The 21,242-nt window shown below is 42.4% G+C and overlaps 1 protein-coding gene across 1 annotated transcript in view; it reads right to left on the minus strand.

The window, feature by feature from the left end:
• Positions 1–21,242, minus strand: part of TTC6 (tetratricopeptide repeat domain 6) — a 308,030-nt gene that overhangs the window by 119,243 nt on the left and 167,545 nt on the right. The window lies entirely within an intron of this gene.

A 21,242-nucleotide genomic window follows, 5' to 3' on the forward strand; every position in this document is an offset into this window, starting at 1 on the left:
TTCTCTCCTTGTTTAACTTCATCCATGTTAGGGGGGCATGGTCTGTCACCAACTTGAATTTCCTGCCTAGCAAGTAATACTTTAACGATTCTAGGGCCCACTTTACTGCCAAACATTCTCGCTCCACAATGGCATAATTTTTCTCGGCCGGGGTTAGTTTTCTACTCAAGTACGTCACCGGATGCTCCTCACCATTCACTACTTGTGAGAGTACTGCACCTAAGCCTGTGCTAGAGGCATCTGTCTGGACCAGAAATTCTCGCCTGAAATCGGGGGTGACTAACACAGGTGGTTGGCACAAGGCAGACTTAAGGCTTTGGAAAGCCTCCTCGGCCTCTGGGGTCCACGTGACCATTGCTGTCTTTCCGCCCTTTGTCAAGTCAGTTAGCGGAGCAGCAACTGAGGCAAAGTTCGGCACAAATCTACGGTAATAACCCGTAATACCCAGGAAAGCTCTAACCTGTTTCCTTGTCAGGGGTCTAGGCCAATTCTGTATTGCCTCAATTTTATTTAGCTGTGGCCTAACCAATCCTCTTCCAACAATGTAGCCCAGATATTTGGCCTCTTCTAGGGCTAGAGCACACTTCTCGGCATTTATGGTCAACCCTGCATCACTTATGGCATCCAACACGGCCTGTACCTTACAGAGGTGACTTTCCCAATCAGGGCTAAAAATGACCACATCATCGAGGTAGGCGGCTGAGTAATCACGATGTGGTCGCAGAATCAAGTCCATCAACCTCTGGAAAGTTGCAGGCGCTCCATGTAACCCGAACGGCATCACTACATACTGGAATAGCCCATCAGGGGTGGAGAAAGCAGTTTTCTCTTTAGCCTCGTCAGAAAGTGGAATCTGCCAATAGCCCTTTGTGAGATCGAGGGTGGTTATGTACCTGGCGTTACCCAACTTCTCAATCAACTCATCTACCCTGGGCATAGGATACGCATCGAACTTGGAGATCTCATTCAACTTTCTGAAATCGTTACAGAACCTCCAAGTTCCATTGGGCTTTGGGATTAGCACAATTGGGCTGGACCATTCACTCTGTGACACCTCAATTACCCCCAGAGCAAGCATACGTTTTACCTCGGCAGATACGGCTTCCCTACGTGCCTCGGGTATCCTATAGGGCTTAAGGTTTACTCTGCTTCTAGGCTCAGTTTCAATGTGATGATGGATGAGGTGTGTACGCCCTGGGAGGTCAGAGAACTTGTTTTTGTTTTTCTGTAAAAATTCCTGAGCCTCCTGTTTCTGTGACACTGATAGAGTATCACCTACCTTGACTGGAGGGATTGGTTGTGACAAATTATTAACAGTATTTGTCGCCCCCAAGGATTCCCTGTCTTTCCAGGGCTTGATCAAGTTTATGTGATAAACTTGGAAAGGCTTCCTTCTACCTGGTTGGTGCACCTTGTAGTTCACCTCACTGATCTTTTCAACAATTTCATAAGGACCTTGCCACTTCGCCAAGAATTTACTCTCAACAGTGGGGACTAGTATAAGGACCCTATCGCCTGGGTTGAATGTCCTGATTCTTGCGGACCGGTTGTAAATTCTACTTTGGGCCTCTTGAGCTCTCTGGAGGTGTTCCCTTACCAGGGGCATTACAGTGGCTATACGGTCCTGCATTTGTGCTACATGCTCAATAACACTCTTGTATGGGGTGGACTCATTCTCCCATGTCTCTTTTGCAATGTCTAGTAGACCCCTAGGGTGATGACCATAGACCAACTCGAATGGTGAGAACCCTGTGGACGCTTGGGGCACCTCCCTAATAGCAAACATGAGGTAGGGTAATAAATGATCCCAGTCACGACCATCTTTTGCCACCACTTTCTTCAACATATGTTTCAAAGTTTTATTAAATCTCTCCACCAATCCGTCCGTCTGGGGGTGGTACACAGAGGTACGGATGTGTGAGATTTTAAATAGTCTGCATAATTCCTTCATTACTTTCGACATAAATGGCGTACCTTGGTCAGTTAGGATTTCTTTGGGGATCCCAGTCCTAGAGAACATATAAAACAACTCACGTGCAATTGTTTTAGATGCAGTGTTTCTTAAGGGTACAGCCTCAGGATAGCGGGTCGCATAATCCAGGACTACCAAAATATACTGGTGTCCTCTAGCTGACTTTACAATGGGACCCACTAAATCCATGGCAATACACTCAAAAGGCACCTCTATAATAGGGAGCGAAACCAAGGGACTGCGAAAATGTGACACTGGGGCACTAACCTGACATGTGGGGCACGACTCACAGTATTTTTTAATGTCATCATATATGGCCGGCCAAAAAAACCTCTGGAGAACCCTCTCTCGCGTTTTGTCAGTCCCCAAGTGTCCCCCAAGAACATGGTTATGTGCCATGTCAAGCACCTGACGCCGGTACGGCTTAGGTACCAGAAGCTGTTCCACAATCTCATCCTTAACCTTAGTAACCCTATAGAAAAGATCATTAGTCACCGAAAAATGTGGAAATCTTTTTTCAGCATCTGGTTCCTGAGGTACCCCATTCATTACAGCAACCTGCTCTCTCGCATTTTTGAGAGTGGGGTCCTGTAATTGTGCAGCCCCAAAATTATCTCTAGACACCTCTAAGTCTAGTATATTTTGCTCAGTGGGAGGAGCCTCCTCCTCCCCAGCCAGGACCTGTAAAGGAAAACAATCATTTTCATCCTGCATACTTTTATCATTCACAGTGGACAAGGCAACCCCCTTAGAGGTATCCTCACTCCTTTTGGGGATTTTTCTTTTTTCCCAGAGAGCCCAGAATAATGGAAAATCGCGCCCCAATATTACATTATGCATGAGGTTTTTAACCACACCCACTTCATATTGTACGGTGCCTTGTTCAGTCCCGACTTTAGCCAGCACTATAGGGTACATTTTTGTATCACCATGTATGCACACAACACTCATATGCTTTTTAGACTCTAAGTCCCCAGTCACCAGGCTAGCATGCACCAAGGTTACAAGGCTTCCTGAGTCCATTAACGCTTTAACAGGAAAGTCATTGATTGTAATATCGCAGATTTGCGGTTCAGTCTCTAGTCCAGGAACTGCAGCACAAGATGGTTCCGCAAATAGCGACTGACGCCGGCTAGCGTCACATTCCATGGGTTCAGAGGTAAGAGGGCAATGGGCCGACACGTGTCCCGCCTCATGGCATCTCCAACACTGGATAGGGCCTGGTCTCTTTGGCAAGGAGTCCTTTTCAGAGCCCCTTAGCCACCCGGGACCATCACCAGTCTTTTGTCCCTGAGACACCACTTGAGCCCTTTTCCCCCCATCAGCACCCCTCCACACTCCCCCAATAGATGGAAGTCTCTTACCAGCTGACGGCACAGATCTGGCGCTCCGGGGAGGTGAAGATGCTGCAGGAACATCACGGAGGTAGTCCTCAGTCGCCTGGAACCTCTCCACAAGGTTGACAAGTTCGTTTGCATTCTTAGGATCACCTTGTCCCACCCAGCGTTGCAAGTCAGTAGGAAGGGCTCGGAGGTAGCGATCCATCACGACCTTCTCTAGGATTTGTGCAGGAGTAGAAGTGTCTGGCTCCAACCACTTTCTTGCCAAATGGATTAGGTCATACATCTGGGACCTCGCTGATTTGTCCAGACTGTAGCTCCAGTTGCGTACCCTCCGGGCACGGACTGCAGTAGTAACTCCTAGTCGGGCAAGCATCTCCTCTTTTAGCAGAGTATAGTCCTTAACCTCTTGCTCACTGAGGTCATAGTAGGCCTTTTGAGGTTCACCTGTTAAATAGGGCGCAATTACCTCTGCCCACTCAGCGGCTGGTAACTTCTCTCGCTCAGCCACGCGCTCAAATACTGTTAGATAGGCCTCAACATCGTCCTCAGCAGTCATCTTTTGCAGCGCTTTCTGCACAGTCCTTCTCCCAGAAAAAATCTCTGGAGCGGCTCCCATCACCACAGGCGCCTCTCGATTTGCTATCAGGTGCTCAATAAGTTGTTGTTGTGCAGCCATGGACTGTTCATGTCGTCTATTGGCCTCTATCTGAGCCTGCTGTTGTGCAGCGATCATCTGCTGTTGTTCAGCCATGGACTGTTCATGTCGTCTATTGGCCTCTGTCTGAGCCTGCTGTTGTTGCAAACTCACTTGCATAAACTGCTTCAGCATCTCCTCCATGTTGCTGGACTGTTTTTGGAGTGTAGTTGCAGCTTTCACCCAGGACATCAGCAGCTGTAGCCAAGTCTGTCCACACCGTTGCCCCTAGCAACCGCGTTGCCCGCTACCTCCACCAATTGTAAGGGATCTTCCCGGGGTAGGGTGTGTTTGGACACAGTTCACAGCAGACTTGGAATTTGATAAAGCAGATCTTGGCGTTTATTCGTGGTACAAACAGTCCAGCAAACAAAATATACAGCAACACCGTGCTTTTCTAAGTACAACAAAAATAAAAGTCCTAGCCCGGCTGGGCGCTTACTAACAGGTTCTGCTCACCTATCTGACACTTACAAACACAGCGTCTTTCACCTGGATATCGCAGGGTGGGTTTTAGCTCCAGCAGTGGCAGTGCTTGCAGCTTCCTTCAACACACAGATTGTTCATTCCCTGGCTGAGCAATCACCTGCAGACTCTGCAGAGCCTTTAGCTTCCCAGGCTAATTAGGATCAAGGCTCACCTGATCCCAAACCCAGAACTGGATCGGGGGATGTGGAATGACAGGTCCCTCTACCAAACCTACCTGCCATTCCATATAAACCCAGGCCCGGCAAAATTTAAATAACAACTCAGCAGCATATCGCTGCTGAGAAACTGATCCATCCTGGATTTACCATCTCACACTGTGTAGCAACCTAGGTGAGATGTACACCCCCTCGATCACTTCTCCAGTGACATGTCTACAATATATATATTTTATTTTTATTTTTTCTCTCTTATTTATCATGACTGAAGACAATTAAGCAACCTAGGGCTGTCTGAAAGCAGTCCAGAGGGGCAGGCATATCTAGGCATATATAGCTACTACTCAAATGATCTCATCCAATAATCTTTCATCTGGAAGCCAGAGAACATTATTTAGGAACACCTGGAACAACAAAAAATTAATTACCCTATATACTCGAATATACTCCGAATAGTTCATCACATTTTTTATGCTGAAAAAATCCCCCCCCCTCGGCTTATATTAGAGTCTGGGCAGGGATATCGGGGCTTTAGGCTGCTTGTGATGGGGCTGCATTGCACTGTGGCTGCAGAGCTCCCCTCTCTCCCTCCCTTACACAGCGGGAGACATGGCGCTGACTGACATTTTTGGCCCTGCTGTGACAAAAGTCCCCCTCTCTCTCCCTCCTTTACACAGTGGGAGATCGATCTGTCTAGGAAGCTAACTCTGGAATTTTCAGTCGCGCTGTGACAAAAGTCCCGCCTTTCTCCTAGACCAGCTTGTGTGATAGACTAAACACTGCATCTATCTAGAACACGAACTTGTCTAGGAGGAGGGTGGGACTTTTGTCACAGTGCGGACAAACATGACTGAGCTTCAAGAAACAGTGGGAGATGCCCACTGTGCAATACAGGTACTGACACACAGTCACTACTAGTGAGGCTGCAATGATGGGCACAATGAGGCGGCAATGATGGGCGTGAGACTACAATGATGGGCATGGTGAGGCTGCAGTGATGGGCATGGTAAGGCTGCAATAATGGGCATGGTGAGGCTACGGTGATGGGCATGATAAGGCTGCAATGGTGGGCATGGTGAGGCTGCGGTGATGGGCACAGTGAGGCTATAATGATGGGCATGGTAAGACTGCAATGATGGGCATGGTGAGGCTGCGGTGATGGGCACAGCGAGGCTAGAATGATGGGCACAGTAAGGTTGCAATGGTGGGCATGGTGAGGCAGCTGTGATAGGCACAGTGAGGCTACAATGATGGGCATGGTAAGGTTGCAATGATAGGCAGTGAAGCTGCATTGATGGGCACAGTGATGCCAGCAGCCTCTGTGTTGCACCGCATCCTGAAAATTTACCAGTAGCTGCTGCATTTGCCACCCTAGGCTTATACTCAAGTAAATACATTTTGCCAGTTTTTTGTGGTAAAATTAGGTGCCTCGGCTTATATCCGGGTCGGCTTATACTTGAGTATATACGGTAGTCTGCCTAAAGGAACAGTGAGTGAGGTAAACTGCCAGCTCTCACCACATCAAGGTAACGAAGAGAGATCTACTTGGATGAACTGATTTCAGAGAAAGGAAAGGTAATATAATAGAAATATGGCTCCTTACGGGGGAATGATGATAATGAAATATGAAAATGTCCCTTATTTTAAAGCGGAGTTCCACCTACATTTCACACTTGGTACCATGCAGATATTGTTTGCAGGCTAAAAACGTTTTGGCAGTTTTTTGTTTTTAGGTCAGCTTACCTTTTCTAATGCCATATCTGTCCTCTTCCTGTGTACCTCGTTGCAGCGAGGTACGTCATTTCTGGAGGCGCATTGGCTCCTGGGAGATGAATGTTATCAATCTCAGGAGTCAATGGGCATCGCCGGCCGCTTGTTTTACTTCCTGGTTCCTTGATTAATAGAAGAGGATTCCATAGCAATGGGGCAGGAACTTCCTCCAACGCCGCCATCGTTATGGAAACCTGGCCTATGTGCAGTGGATCGCGATTCCATCGTATTGCACATGCGCAAGATCAGGGAGGTGCATGCCTTGATTCCCAGAACAGAGACACAGAGGGCAATGGTAACAGACCTGGTCAATTCACTAACAGATGAATGGGGTAGAGGTACCACCTTCTCCAAAGCCAATTTAGAGAAAAGACCAGAATGCCCTTGGTATTTATCCTACAATATAAGGCATAAATCCGGGCACAGTGATCTCACAGTCCCACCAGGGCATCTATTGCATCCGCCAGCAGATTTTTCAACCTGGAGACAAATCTGTACAGTTTTTATTGAACAAAGAAACTATCAGATCCACATCCAGCATCCCCCAACACAGACATTATTTTCCAGAACACCTCCTGATGAAGAAACAACTCTCCAGATCCAGACTGTCTGCTGAGAAAATCTGCTTACCAGTTTTGCCTTGGGAATGTGAATCATGGAAATCATTAAAACAAACTATGCCCAGGACAGGATAGACTGTGCCCAGGACAGGATAGACTCTATCCGTGACGCTGCCCCGATATTTCTAGTGCCCCCCAGTAATTGATGTATGTCACAACTGTGTCATTGTCCGATTGAACCCAGATCAAAAGACTGATCAGAAGGGGGGTCCAATGAAGTAACTACAGATGAAGAGCTTGTAATTCCAGGATGTTGATTGGAAGTTTAGATTCCTCCAACAACCCTGAACCAACAGATGATCCAGAACTCTGACCCAACCCAGAAGGCTAGCATCCATCGTGACAATCTTCCAATGTGCACAAAGAAAAAACCTCCCCTTTGACAATGCCAGGGGCAGAAGCCACCATGGCAGGAATATCTTGGTTTGAGGATGTAAAAAGATGAAATAGTTTCAGTAGTTTTGTCAACTTCTGCAGGGGAAAGAGGGCCTTTACCTGAAAGGTGTCAGCAAAATTTTGGCCGTACGCAGAGCACACAGCCAAATCGCCTGTTTCTAATAATAATAACATTTATGTCTTAATGATATAATACTTTACCATTCAACCCACTCAACCATGTATTCAGACATCACCCACATTCCTACATCTCCATCTCAGCCTGGCTGCTCCTCAGCCAGGCCCCTCTGGTTCCCCATTAAAGAGACATCACCAGCATTCTTACATTCTCCAATCGATCAGCATGTCTGACCTCTCTGAGCTGAGCAATCTTTCATTTTCAACAGGAAACCACGCCCTGGAGGGTTTGCCTCCAACAGCTAAACACCTCCTACAAAGCTTGTGACCTCACAGCAGCAACACAGGATGTGAATGACCATATAAGGACATGTATACATTCAAATAGACTAGCAAACTGACTAAATGCTTTCAATGATACAAAACCATACAAAACCAATGAACGATGACTACAATTCCGTTGATAGAAATCCTTAATATACATTGTTTCAGAGAACAATGTATACCTGGATTATTCTACACCTCCTGGTGGATGGAAGGTTATCCACAGATGTACGCTGCGTATCCCCATGCGGTGATCAAACACAGCAGAGATAATGAGCGCACATCCGCCCACAACCAATCCTTGAAGAGCAAGCATATTCCCCCAGACGATCATCTGTACAATGTACAGGGGTCCTTTCGCTGGCGGACATACCCTCACTCCACAAACACCTCTTTCCAATCCCAGGAAGTTATCCACTACCTAACGGATCTCAACCAGTGTCAGTCTGCCCCAGTCAGCTCTTTAGAGCGGGCTAGGGGAGAAAGAACACAGGGGGACTCTTATGACAGTACATCTACAATTTTCCACAACAAAGGTATCCAGGAGAAAGCCCAAGTAAGTTATGTGAAAAATCAAAAAATATTTTTTTCAAGGTTTATGATCCATCTGAAGTATCTCAAGGTCTGCATTCTGATTGATACACTGGAGTCCAAGGCCAGAGAGACCAGATTGTCCAGGAATCCAATGACTGGAATTCCTTGAGACAAAGAAGACCCAGTACAGATGTGAGGTCCTTTGTGAATACTCTTGGGACTAAGGAAGGAAAGGGCCACAAAGTGATGTTACAGAGTTACAGATGACCTAGATAGATGGGAATGCGTAAATACGCATCTTTCATGTTGATGAATGCTAAGAAGTCTCCTGATGAAGGGAGAATATAACTTACCAAATGGATTCCATCCAAAACGTTAAGACTGGGTTCACCCTTGCTGCGGCCATGGCTCACAGCAGGGGGTCCGGTGCGCCCCTGTACACCAGTTGAGGTGCAAATCAGGTCAAAATTTCTGCCTGAATTTGCACCTGATTCTAAACCAAAGACGCACAGGACCCTTCTTAAATGCGGATCGTGGCCGCAACGGAGTTGTGTGAACTGGCTCCATTAAAAGCCATGCACAACCTCCTATTATGTGAATTGGATGTGGAAGAAACCAACATCCAATTCCCAGCCTTAAAGATATATGAAGGCATTGAGATCATTTATATCCAGAATGGGACAAATGCTGCACTTGGATTTCAGAACTTTACACAAGTTAAAAAAAAAAACTTGACATCTTTCAGTTGGAGCAATAGGAATGGTAACCTAGGGGATTAACAATCCCTAAAAGGTTAGTCTGACCTTGGTAAAATATGGGAAGATGCAACACACTTATGTGTCAGGTATGTGAACATCCCAAAACTCTGCAAAAGCCATTAGGCCTTGTTATGTTTATCCCACAAAACCTGAAAAAGGCCTAAAACAGCAACAAAAACCTCACAGATGTTCTAACCTTTCTACACCTATGTTAAACCTATAATACCACAAATAGACATTATAACAATTCCACAAAAGTTGGGATGCTGTGTACAATCTACATAAAAACAGAAGGGAATGATTTGCAAATCTCATGAACCTATATTTTATTCACAATAGAAAATATAAAACATAAATGTTTAAACAAAGACAATGTACCAATTTTAAGAAAAAAAATAAGGTGATTTTGAAATTGATGGCAGCAACATATCTCAAAAAGTTGGGGCAGGGCCATATTTCCCACAGAGTATCACCCCCTTCTTCTTTTAACAACACTCTGTATAACACAGAAGAACAGAGAAGATGGACTTTAACCACTTCAGCCCTGGAAGATTTTATCCCCTTTATGACCAGAGCATTTTTTGCGATTCGGCACTGCATCACTTTAACTGACAATTGCATGGTCGTGTGTCGTTATGTCCAAACAAATCTTTTTTTTCCCCACAAATAGAGCTTTCTTTTGGTGGTATTTGGTCACCTCTACAATTTTTATTTTTTGTGCTATATACAAAAAAAAGCGACCTTTTGCTATAATAAATACCCCTAAAAAGTATATAAAAAATAATTCTTTCTCAGTTTAGGCCAATATGAATTCTTCTACAAATTCTTGGTAAAAAAAAATAAAGGATCGCATTAAGTGTATATTGATTGATTTGCACAAAAGCAAATGATGGCATTTTTATTATTTTTTTTTTGTAGTAATGGCGGCGATCTGCGATTTTTATCGGGAATGCGACATTGCGCCGGACAGACCGGACACTTTTGACACTATTTTGGGACCATTGAAATTTATACAGCTATCAGAGCTAAAAATAGCCACTGGATACTGTGCAAATGTCACTGGCAGGGAAGGGGTTAAACACTAGGGGGCGATCAAGGGGTCAACTGTGTTCCCTCAGTGTATCCTAACTGTAGGGGGGATGGGCTATGTAGGACATGACAGAGATCACGGCTCCCGATGATAGGGAGCAGTAAATCCCTGTCATTTCACTAGGCAGAATAGAGAAATTATATATAGGCATTTCCCCGTTCTGCCTCTCCTCATCGCGATTGTGGGCCACCGGAAGACATTGAGTATGTGGGACCCGCGGGCCTGCTGGCGCGGCCTGCCCGCTAGCCCAGGATTACGAAGGCACGCACGGGTATGCCATGCCATTCTGCTGACGTACATCGCATGCGGCGGTCGGGAAGCAGTTAAAGGTATCAAATATTACCTTGAGGAAAGCATGCACAACTTCAATATAAAAGAAATACAATAATTCTATTCAAATTATTGTATCTTTTTAACATTTAAGTTGTGTGTGCTGTCCTCGAGATAATATTTGGCACCTTTAAAGTCGCTATTCTTGCTTTTATGTTATGCATTTTTCAAATTTGGAATGTGGTGCCAGACTTTTCATGCATCATCTTTAATGTTCATTTTAGCAACACTCTCTAAACATCTGGAAACTGAGAAGGCCAGTTGCTGGAGTGTAGGGAGAGGAATGATTCTTGCCTGATATAGGATTCTAATGGCTCAACAGTCCTGGGTCTTGTCATATTTTTCATTTTAACCACTTCAGCTCCGGACCAATAAACACCTTAAGGACCAGAGGTCTTTTTCCAATTTCGCACTGCGCTGCTTTAACTGGTAATTGCGCGGTCATGCAATATTGCACCCAAACGAAATTTGCGTCCTTTTCTTCCCACAAATAGAGCTTTCTTTTGATGGTATTTGATTGCCTCTGCGATTTTTTTTTTTTTGCGATATAAATGGAAAAAGAGCGAAAATTTTGAAAAAAAAATATATTTTCTTCTTTTTGTTATAAGAAAAATCGAATAAACTAAATTTTAGTCATACATTGAGGGCAAAATTTATTCAGCCACATGTCTTTAGTAAAAAAAATGTCAATAAGCGTATATTTTTTTGGTTTGCGCAAAAGTTATAGCGTCTACAAACTAGAGTACATTTTCTGGAATTTACACAGCTTTTAATTTATGACTGCCTATCTCATTTCTTGAGGTGCTAAAATGGCAGGGCAGTACAAACCCCCCCCCCCCCCCAAATGACCCCATTTTGGAAAGTAGACACCCCAAGGAAATTGCTGATGGGTATGTTGAGCCCATTGAATATTTATTTTTTTTGTCCTAAGGGATTGAATAATGACAAAAAAAAAAAAAAAGTTGTCACTAAATGAAATACTGCTCACACATGTCATAGTTATATGTGGAATTGCACCCCAAAATATATTCCGCTACTTCTCCCGAGTATGGGGATACCACATGTGTGGGACTTTTTGGGAGTCTATTCGCGCACAGCACCCCGAAAACCAATCACCACCTTCAGGATTTCTAAGGGTGCAAATGTTTGATTTAACTCCTCACTACCTATCACAGTTTCGAAGGCCATAAAATGCCAAAATAGCACAAAACCCCCCAAAATGACCCCATTTTGGAAAGAAGACACCCCAAGCTATTTACTGAGAGGCATGTTGAGTTCATGGAATATTTTATATTTTGCCACAAGTTGCGGGAATATTACAAACTTTTTTTTTTGCACAAAGTTGTCACTAAATGATATATTGAGAAAAGGGTTATTCCTGCGCCTAATCAGGGAAGAATCCGATAATCGTACTGCTGCATACACTGAAATGGGGATGCTTGGGTCCCAATAGCAGAGTAAAAAGGTAAAAAAGTAGTGATGCGCGGTACTATAATAGGGAGTTGGCCTAGGAGGCTTAATAAATTCTATAGGCACTAAGATTGTGCGTGATATATATATTCCCGTATACAGTAAGAGAAAGGTATATAAAAAGTTGTGTGTATTTTTATAAGGGGGTGGTGGACAACTCTCACCACTATAGCATGATGATATTCAAGATAGGAGACAAATGTAATGAGTAAGAAAAAAAAAAGAAAAAATTGCAATGCTTGGAATAAGTAATCCCTAATGCGATTTTATAACTGACAGAATCGCATAAAGTGCCAGTGCTAGACAATAAATAGAATCATGAAAGTATTAACTACACCATAGATTAAATAAAACAATATATATAAAGCAGTCACAAAGAATAGTGAATCGCAGTGCGATTTGTTCACGCTGACAAAATCGCATAAAGTGCCAGTGCTAAAGGTGAGAAGGTGTGTGGAATATTCTATTACACAATAAGGTAAATAGGATAATATGTATAAAACAATCACCAACTCGATAAAACGTATGTGCAAGAAATGGTGAGTTGTAGCTGCCAGAAGTCGCATAAAGTGCTAGTGTCACAGAAGTGGTAGAACAAGGTCCGTGCGGGTGTTCTCTACCATATAATCATCAAAACAATATTCCTGCGACCGTGAACAGCTCAATAGTTCAATTGTGCAAAAAATGACAGAAAATCAAAATAAACGCATAAGTAATATTGGTGTTAAGGGAGTAAAGAGAATCCCACAAACTAATCAAAAAACTGTGTACGATACCTACAAGAAATTATATAAAAAATAACAATAGCATATATCAGAGTGTGACCATTCTGCTTTGTGCGATAAACGGTGGCGATTATGTCAAAAGTCGCATATATCGACAAATCGCATATAATGTCCGTGTCTGTATATAAGTGCACAGAGCAGTGATGGTGGTGAAAGAGGTGAATATATCCCACGTGGTCCTGTGTGGTTGGAGTATGGGTGTCCCCTTACCTTACAGCTGTAAGGTAACAGCGTGTGATATGTATATCCTCAGAACTCCTGTACTTTATCCCTCGAGGTCTTGTCCCGATATTTACAGATCCTGGTATCCACGGATCCTGGCGTCTCCTGCCTATCACGCTGTGTTGGTCCCTTTGAGTATTTGCTCAGCAGCACTCAGCGTGGGGGGGGGTGTAGGTTTACCTCGGCAATTGGTGCATATGTAAGGGGTTAAAGAAATAAGGAGGAAGGGAGCCCCATAGTGTAGTAATTCTCAACACATATGATTTATTACAGCAAAACAGTAATGTACTCACAAGCAGACAAGTTTCAAATGCAGTGTATAAACGAGCCTCGAGCTCGATTGCGTCACTTCCGGTAGCGTCCCGACGCGTGTTCGTCACGGTCACGTGACTTCATCAGGGGATGTCTAGTGCCCACGGAAGTGTCTTTAAATAGAGACATTAATAGCTAATTTGGCGGCCATTTTGGGGAAGACCCGGACGTATCCCGGCGGCCATTTTGTCGTCTACATGGTCGCCGGAAGTATACGGGCGGCCATTTTTTTGGTTATTCCGCCGTTTTTTATCATGTTTATGGCCAGAAAAAACTGTGTGGCCATTTTTTGGGGAGTGTCTCCAGCGGGGCTTGTCTTGATTTACATAGGAGTGTCATCGCCCCCTTAGTAACGAGCGTTCATAGTTACAGATGGAAACATGAGGTGATGTTTAAAAACATGTGATACGGGCTGCAAGTTAAACCTATAATGTAGGTACCAGACACATAATTATAAGTAAAACAAGTGCTGGTAAATAATGTCTGAACATTATTAGATTTATGCTAGAGTTGCTATAAAAATCCTTAATAAAAATTACATGTAAAAAATATAAAAGAAGGTATATAAAATTTAGAAAAATTATTACCATATATTTATTTATGCGTAAATATAAAAATTTGTGATTCCTAATAGAGATATTGGTGCCACGAATAAATTAAGGCTAAGGTAATTTATGTAGCCTTGTTTTGATAAGCAAAAAATAAAAAATAATAAAAATATTTAATGTTATAATTATATCGAAAATATGTGATAAGCGAGGTTAAAGGATTAAAATTAAAATCTGAAAAAACTTTAATTAAAAAAATATAAAAGATAAAAATAAAATGCATATAAAAACAAAACAAAAAACCGTTCTCAATGCTGCCGGAAATGACGTATGGAGCAAGATGTAAAATTACATTCAGGATAATCAGAACACACAAAGAGATTAAAATAGAGTACATATAGAAAATATGCATGTATGTGCACCCATATGCGTAAATACCTGTGTGTGTCACCACCATAATTAGATACAACCCGGTGACATACAGGGTGCAAACATATAAAATGTCTAAACCTATATATAACGAGAGGAGCTCTAAGAGAGAGATTGGGGGGCGTTGTGAATGAGAGGTGAGAGAAGGGCGGTATATGGACTATAAAACTCTAAAAAATCCTAAAAAAAACGGAAGAAATCGCAGAGAGATGAAGAACGGTTAAAAATCGCTAATAAAACAATTCAAATCAAATTCCACGTTGAGGCCCTTTGGCGTGAATGTGTCTAGTATGAATATCCATTTGGACTCGATTTGGCTGAGGGTTCTTACTTTGTGTCCCCCTCTCCAATGTTTAACATAGGGCTCAATCCCCCAGAATTTAAGTTGGGAGGGGTCTTTCTTATGATGTAACGCAAAGTGCCTTGATACGCTGTGTTTGTCAAATCCCTTTAGTATGTTCTTCACATGTTCTTTCACGCGTACCTTGAGCGGTCTCTTGGTACGACCAATGTATTGGAGGCCGCAGCTGCATTCTAATGCGTATACTACTCCAATCGTGTTGCAACAGATGAATTCTTTGATGTCGTAGCTATTGCCTGTGCTGGTTGAAGTGAATTCTTTTTTCTTTTCATTCGGGCGTTTTGTTCTGGTGCATGCGTAGCATCGTTTGCAGGGAAAGAATCCTTTTCCCGTGAAAAAGGAGAGACCCCTACTCGGTGGGTCTGGTATATTCTTCACTATTTTATCTCTGATAGTGGGGGCTCGCCTGTAAACAAATTTTGGGCGAGTGGGCAACACATCTTTCAAGCATGTATCTGAGCGTAGTATCTCCCAATTGCGTTTAATAATTTTTTCGACTTGTTTAAACTGTACATTAAAGTCCAGGATGATCGGAATGTTATCTTGTATTGTCCCGTTATGGGGTTTATCTCTGATGAGATCTTTGCGATTTAGTCTTGCTACTTCTGATATTTTTTTGTTAATAAAATCGTCTTCGTAGCCTTTTTCTATAAATTTTTGTTTAATTTTTTTAGCTTGATCGAGAAAGTGTTCCTCCTGTGTGCAATTGCGTCTCAGGCGCATGAGTTGGCCTTTTGGTATGTTGTAAAGCCAATTCCTGTGGTGGCAGCTTTCCAGTGGTAAATAACTATTGCGGTCTACGCTTTTAAAGTGTGTTTTAGAAAGAAGTTTTTTATTCTCTTGTATTATTTCCAGATCTAGGAAGGTGATAGATTTATTATTTATTTCCCACGATAGTTTTATATTCCTATTGTTCTCATTTAGCTTCTCCAGGAAAGTAGTTAATTTTGATCGTTCGCCTTTCCACAGGATAATCACGTCATCTATATATCTCCGATATGTATACAGTTCGCTTGGAGGTTTAGTAAACACTTCTTCTTCCTCCCATTGTGACATAAAGAGGCCTGCAACGCTAGGGGCGAATTTAGCTCCCATGGCTACGCCCGTCTTTTGGTGGTAATAATTTCTGTTGTACCAGAAGTAGCTATTTTTGAGGCAGAAGTCTAGACATTTTATCAGGAATTTTCTCTGAGAGCAGGGGAGGTCTGTGTATTTCCGTAATCCCCATTTTGTTGCCTCACAGGCTTGATGGTGCTGAATAATCGTATACAGTGAGGCTACGTCCGCCGTAGCAAGCCACCAGGGTCCCTCTTCTGTTGGTATACCATCTATAATTTGTAGTATGTGTTTGGTGTCTCTCAGATATGCACGTGTCTTCTGTACAGCCGGCTGCAGATAGTAGTCGATATATTGTCCCATTCTCGCTGTCAAGGAGTCGATACCATTCACTATTGGTCTGGGAGGTGGGTTTTCTCTATCTTTGTGGATTTTCGGAAGGGAGTAAATTATTGGAGTTCTACATGCCTCGGGTATTAGATATTTGGCTTCCTTCTTATTGAGTATATCCTTCTTTAGGCCTAAATGTACCACTTGTTCGAGGGCTTTCCTACATTTAAAAACTGGATTGCTCAACAGTCGGACATATGTGTCCTTATCTTCAAGTAGAGAGTTCATATTTGCATTATATTGCTCTTTGGACAGTATTACGATGCCCCCTCCTTTATCTGCTGGTCGTATGACCAAGTCTTTCCTTTTCGTTAATTTCCGAATCCCGCTTTTGATATATTTCGGTTCATCTCGTTTCTTTATCTTTAGATCTTTGACCTCTTCAAGAACAATGCGTTTGAATACTTCTATATGTTTATTATCTTTTGTTACTGGGTTAAAAGTGGATTTATTTCTTAAAGTGCTGTGCATGATTTCTTCGGTAGATCTTGTGGTCTTGGGTTTGCAGGGGTTACTAATTATGTATTTCTTAATATTTAGTTTCCTCACGAATTTCTGGATTCCAATATAGGTTTGAAATTTATCAAGGTTTTTTGTAGGTGCGTATTTTAGACCCTTATCCAGCACCCCTATTTCTTCGTGAGAAAGTGGTTGTCCACTAAGGTTAAAGATTCCTTCGCCCTTCATTCTCTTTTTCTTTTGTGATCTCTTCCCCCCTCTGCATCCTCTCTTTCGGGTGTTCTTCTCTGGCTCCTTGGATTTTCGTTCCTCCTTGGTGGGTCGTTCTCTCGGCCTCTCTCTAAAAAAGACCTCTCGTATTCCATGTCAGATTGTCTGTGTCTATCTGATCTATCATCCTCCCATCTTCGCTCTAGGGGTGCATAATAGTTATATGTTGGAATTGGGCTCCTTTCGTATGTACGGTACGGTGTTTGAGGAGGAGGGTTCCGGTCTATTCCTTCTCTTCTCTCGTGTCGTCTATAGGGGCTTCTTCCCCTTGGTGCTTGTGTATCATAGGGGCGCCCTCTATTGTCATTGTTAGGCCCTCTGTTGTCTCTTTGCTGATAGTGTGTTCTATTATCATAGTAAGGTCTTGGTCCATTATTCCTTCTGTTATTCCTCCAAAAGGGTTTTTTCCAGCCATTTCGGGGTGTCCTATCCTGATGGTAGGGTCTTCTCTCATTTTTATAAGGTGTAAGTCTTCTATCGTTTTCTCGGGGAGTATGTTGGTAGTAATTGCCTTGTCTGTCATTATTCCTCATCGTGTCAGGTCTAGTTCGTTCATACGTGTCATATGGCCCAGTTTGATTTTGGTTTTCTTGGTTTACTCGCATGTTGGTGTATTCCGGTTGTACTCTTACTAGTTTTTCTGGGGTAGAATAAGTTGAAATTGGGTCTAGGTGTCCCACTTGGCTTTGCCATTTGAAAGCTCGATCGGTTTTGAAATCATTCATGTCTCGATTATATTTCTTGCTTTTTCTTTGTTGAACTTCTTTATCTTTTTTTGTGAGATCTTTATTTAGTTGTGCTGTTAGGGCTGTGAATTCCGCTGTATCTTTATATATTTCCAATTCCTCTTTCACTCCCATAATAATCTCGTCTACCATTTTCTGTTTTTTCTTTTTTCTATCAAGTAGGAACATAAGAAGTTCCAAACCTTTCCCATTAAAAAATTTGAACCAATCATCGATTGATTCCTGATCTGTCAAACCATCGTTTGGTATGACGTCCCATCTCAGGCGCCTAGGGACAATCCCATCCCTGATATATTGTTCAAAGGTGACAGTGTCCCACCATAGGCTGACCTTCTTTTCCATATTGTGCCCTAATTTTCTCATTAGGCTTTCAAGGTCACTGCTTTTGTTGGTAGGTGTAGTTACATTAAAAACCTCTCCCAAATTAACCTGTCTTTTATCTAGGAATGAAAGAACGTCCATGATGGCTGCAAGAATGAGTCAAGATAAATGTCAAGGTAAATGAGAAAAGGGTTATTCCTGCGCCTAATCAGGGAAGAATCCGATAATCGTACTGCTGCATACACTGAAATGGGGATGCTTGGGTCCCAATAGCAGAGTAAAAAGGTAAAAAAGTAGTGATGCGCGGTACTATAATAGGGAGTTGGCCTAGGAGGCTTAATAAATTCTATAGGCACTAAGATTGTGCGTGATATATATATTCCCGTATACAGTAAGAGAAAGGTATATAAAAAGTTGTGTGTATTTTTATAAGGGGGTGGTGGACAACTCTCACCACTATAGCATGATGATATTCAAGATAGGAGACAAATGTAATGAGTAAGAAAAAAAAAGAAAAAATTGCAATGCTTGGAATAAGTAATCCCTAATGCGATTTTATAACTGACAGAATCGCATAAAGTGCCAGTGCTAGACAATAAATAGAATCATGAAAGTATTAACTACACCATAGATTAAATAAAACAATATATATAAAGCAGTCACAAAGAATAGTGAATCGCAGTGCGATTTGTTCACGCTGACAAAATCGCATAAAGTGCCAGTGCTAAAGGTGAGAAGGTGTGTGGAATATTCTATTACACAATAAGGTAAATAGGATAATATGTATAAAACAATCACCAACTCGATAAAACGTATGTGCAAGAAATGGTGAGTTGTAGCTGCCAGAAGTCGCATAAAGTGCTAGTGTCACAGAAGTGGTAGAACAAGGTCCGTGCGGGTGTTCTCTACCATATAATCATCAAAACAATATTCCTGCGACCGTGAACAGCTCAATAGTTCAATTGTGCAAAAAATGACAGAAAATCAAAATAAACGCATAAGTAATATTGGTGTTAAGGGAGTAAAGAGAATCCCACAAACTAATCAAAAAACTGTGTACGATACCTACAAGAAATTATATAAAAAATAACAATAGCATATATCAGAGTGTGACCATTCTGCTTTGTGCGATAAACGGTGGCGATTATGTCAAAAGTCGCATATATCGACAAATCGCATATAATGTCCGTGTCTGTATATAAGTGCACAGAGCAATATAATCGGTGATGGTGGTGAAAGAGGTGAATATATCCCACGTGGTCCTGTGTGGTTGGAGTATGGGTGTCCCCTTACCTTACAGCTGTAAGGTAACAGCCTGTGATATGTATATCCTCAGAACTCCTGTACTTTATCCCTCGAGGTCTTGTCCCGATATTTACAGATCCTGGTATCCACGGATCCTGGCGTCTCCTGCCTATCACGCTGTGTTGGTCCCTTTGAGTATTTGCTCAGCAGCACTCAGCGTGGGGGGGGGGTGTAGGTTTACCTCGGCAATTGGTGCATATGTAAGGGGTTAAAGAAATAAGGAGGAAGGGAGCCCCATAGTGTAGTAATTCTCAACACATATGATTTATTACAGCAAAACAGTAATGTACTCACAAGCAGACAAGTTTCAAATGCAGTGTATAAACGAGCCTCGAGCTCGATTGCGTCACTTCCGGTAGCGTCCCGACGCGTGTTCGTCACGGTCACGTGACTTCATCAGGGGATGTCTAGTGCCCACGGAAGTGTCTTTAAATAGAGACATTAATAGCTAATTTGGCGGCCATTTTGGGGAAGACCCGGAAGTATCCCGGCGGCCATTTTGTCGTCTACATGGTCGCCGGAAGTATACGGGTTTTACTCCCTTAACACCAATATTACTTATGCGTTTATTTTGATTTTCTGTCATTTTTTGCACAATTGAACTATTGAGCTGTTCACGGTCGCAGGAATATTGTTTTGATGATTATATGGTAGAGAACACCCGCACGGACCTTGTTCTACCACTTCTGTGACACTAGCACTTTATGCGACTTCTGGCAGCTACAACTCACCATTTCTTGCACATACGTTTTATCGAGTTGGTGATTGTTTTATACATATTATCCTATTTACCTTATTGTGTAATAGAATATTCCACACACCTTCTCACCTTTAGCACTGGCACTTTATGCGATTTTGTCAGCGTGAACAAATCGCACTGCGATTCACTATTCTTTGTGACTGCTTTATATATATTGTTTTATTTAATCTATGGTGTAGTTAATACTTTCATGATTCTATTTATTGTCTAGCACTGGCACTTTATGCGATTCTGTCAGTTATAAAATCGCATTAGGGATTACTTATTCCAAGCATTGCAATTTTTTCTTTTTTTTTCTTACTCATTACATTTGTCTCCTATCTTGAATATCATCATGCTATAGTGGTGAGAGTTGTCCACCACCCCCTTATAAAAATACACACAACTTTTTATATACCTTTCTCTTACTGTATACGGGAATATATATATCACGCACAATCTTAGTGCCTATAGAATTTATTAAGCCTCCTAGGCCAACTCCCTATTATAGTACCGCGCATCACAACTTTTTTACCTTTTTACTAAATGATATATTGCTCACACATGCTATGGGCATATGTGAAATGACACCCCAAAATACATTCTGCTGCTTCTCCTGAGTACGGGGATACCACATGTGTGGGAATTTTTGGGAGCCTAGCCGCGTACGGGACCCCAAAATCCAAGCACCGCCTTCAGGATTTCTAAGGGCATACATTTTTTATTTTACTCCTCACTACCTATCACTACCTATCACAGTTTTGAAGGCCATAAAATGCCAAGATGGCACAAAACCCCCCCAAATGACCCAATTTTGGAAAGTAGACACCTCAAGCTATTTGCTGAGGGCCATGTTGAGACCATTGAATATTTTTTTTTTTTGTCCCAAGGGATTGAATAATGACAAAAAATAAAAAAAAAATTTTTTTTTTACAAAAAGTTGTCACTAAATGATATATTGCTCACACATGCCATGGTTATATGTGGAATTGCACCCCAAAATATATTCCGCTACTTCTCCCGAGTATGGGGATACCACATGTGTGGGACTTTTTGGGAGTCTAGTCGCGCACGGCACCCCGAAAACCAATCACCACCTTCAGGATTTCTACGGGTGCAAATTTTTGATTTAACTCCTCACTACCTATCACAGTTTCGAAGGCCATAAAATGCCACAATAGCACAAAACCCCCCAAAATGACCCAATTTTGGAAAGTAGACACCCCAAGCTATTTAC

The sequence above is a fragment of the Lithobates pipiens genome, unplaced genomic scaffold (assembly GCF_037356315.1).
Source record: "Lithobates pipiens isolate NorthernLeopardFrog02 unplaced genomic scaffold, aLitPip1_a1.2 Scaffold_30, whole genome shotgun sequence".
Lineage (NCBI taxonomy): Eukaryota > Metazoa > Chordata > Amphibia > Anura > Ranidae > Lithobates > Lithobates pipiens.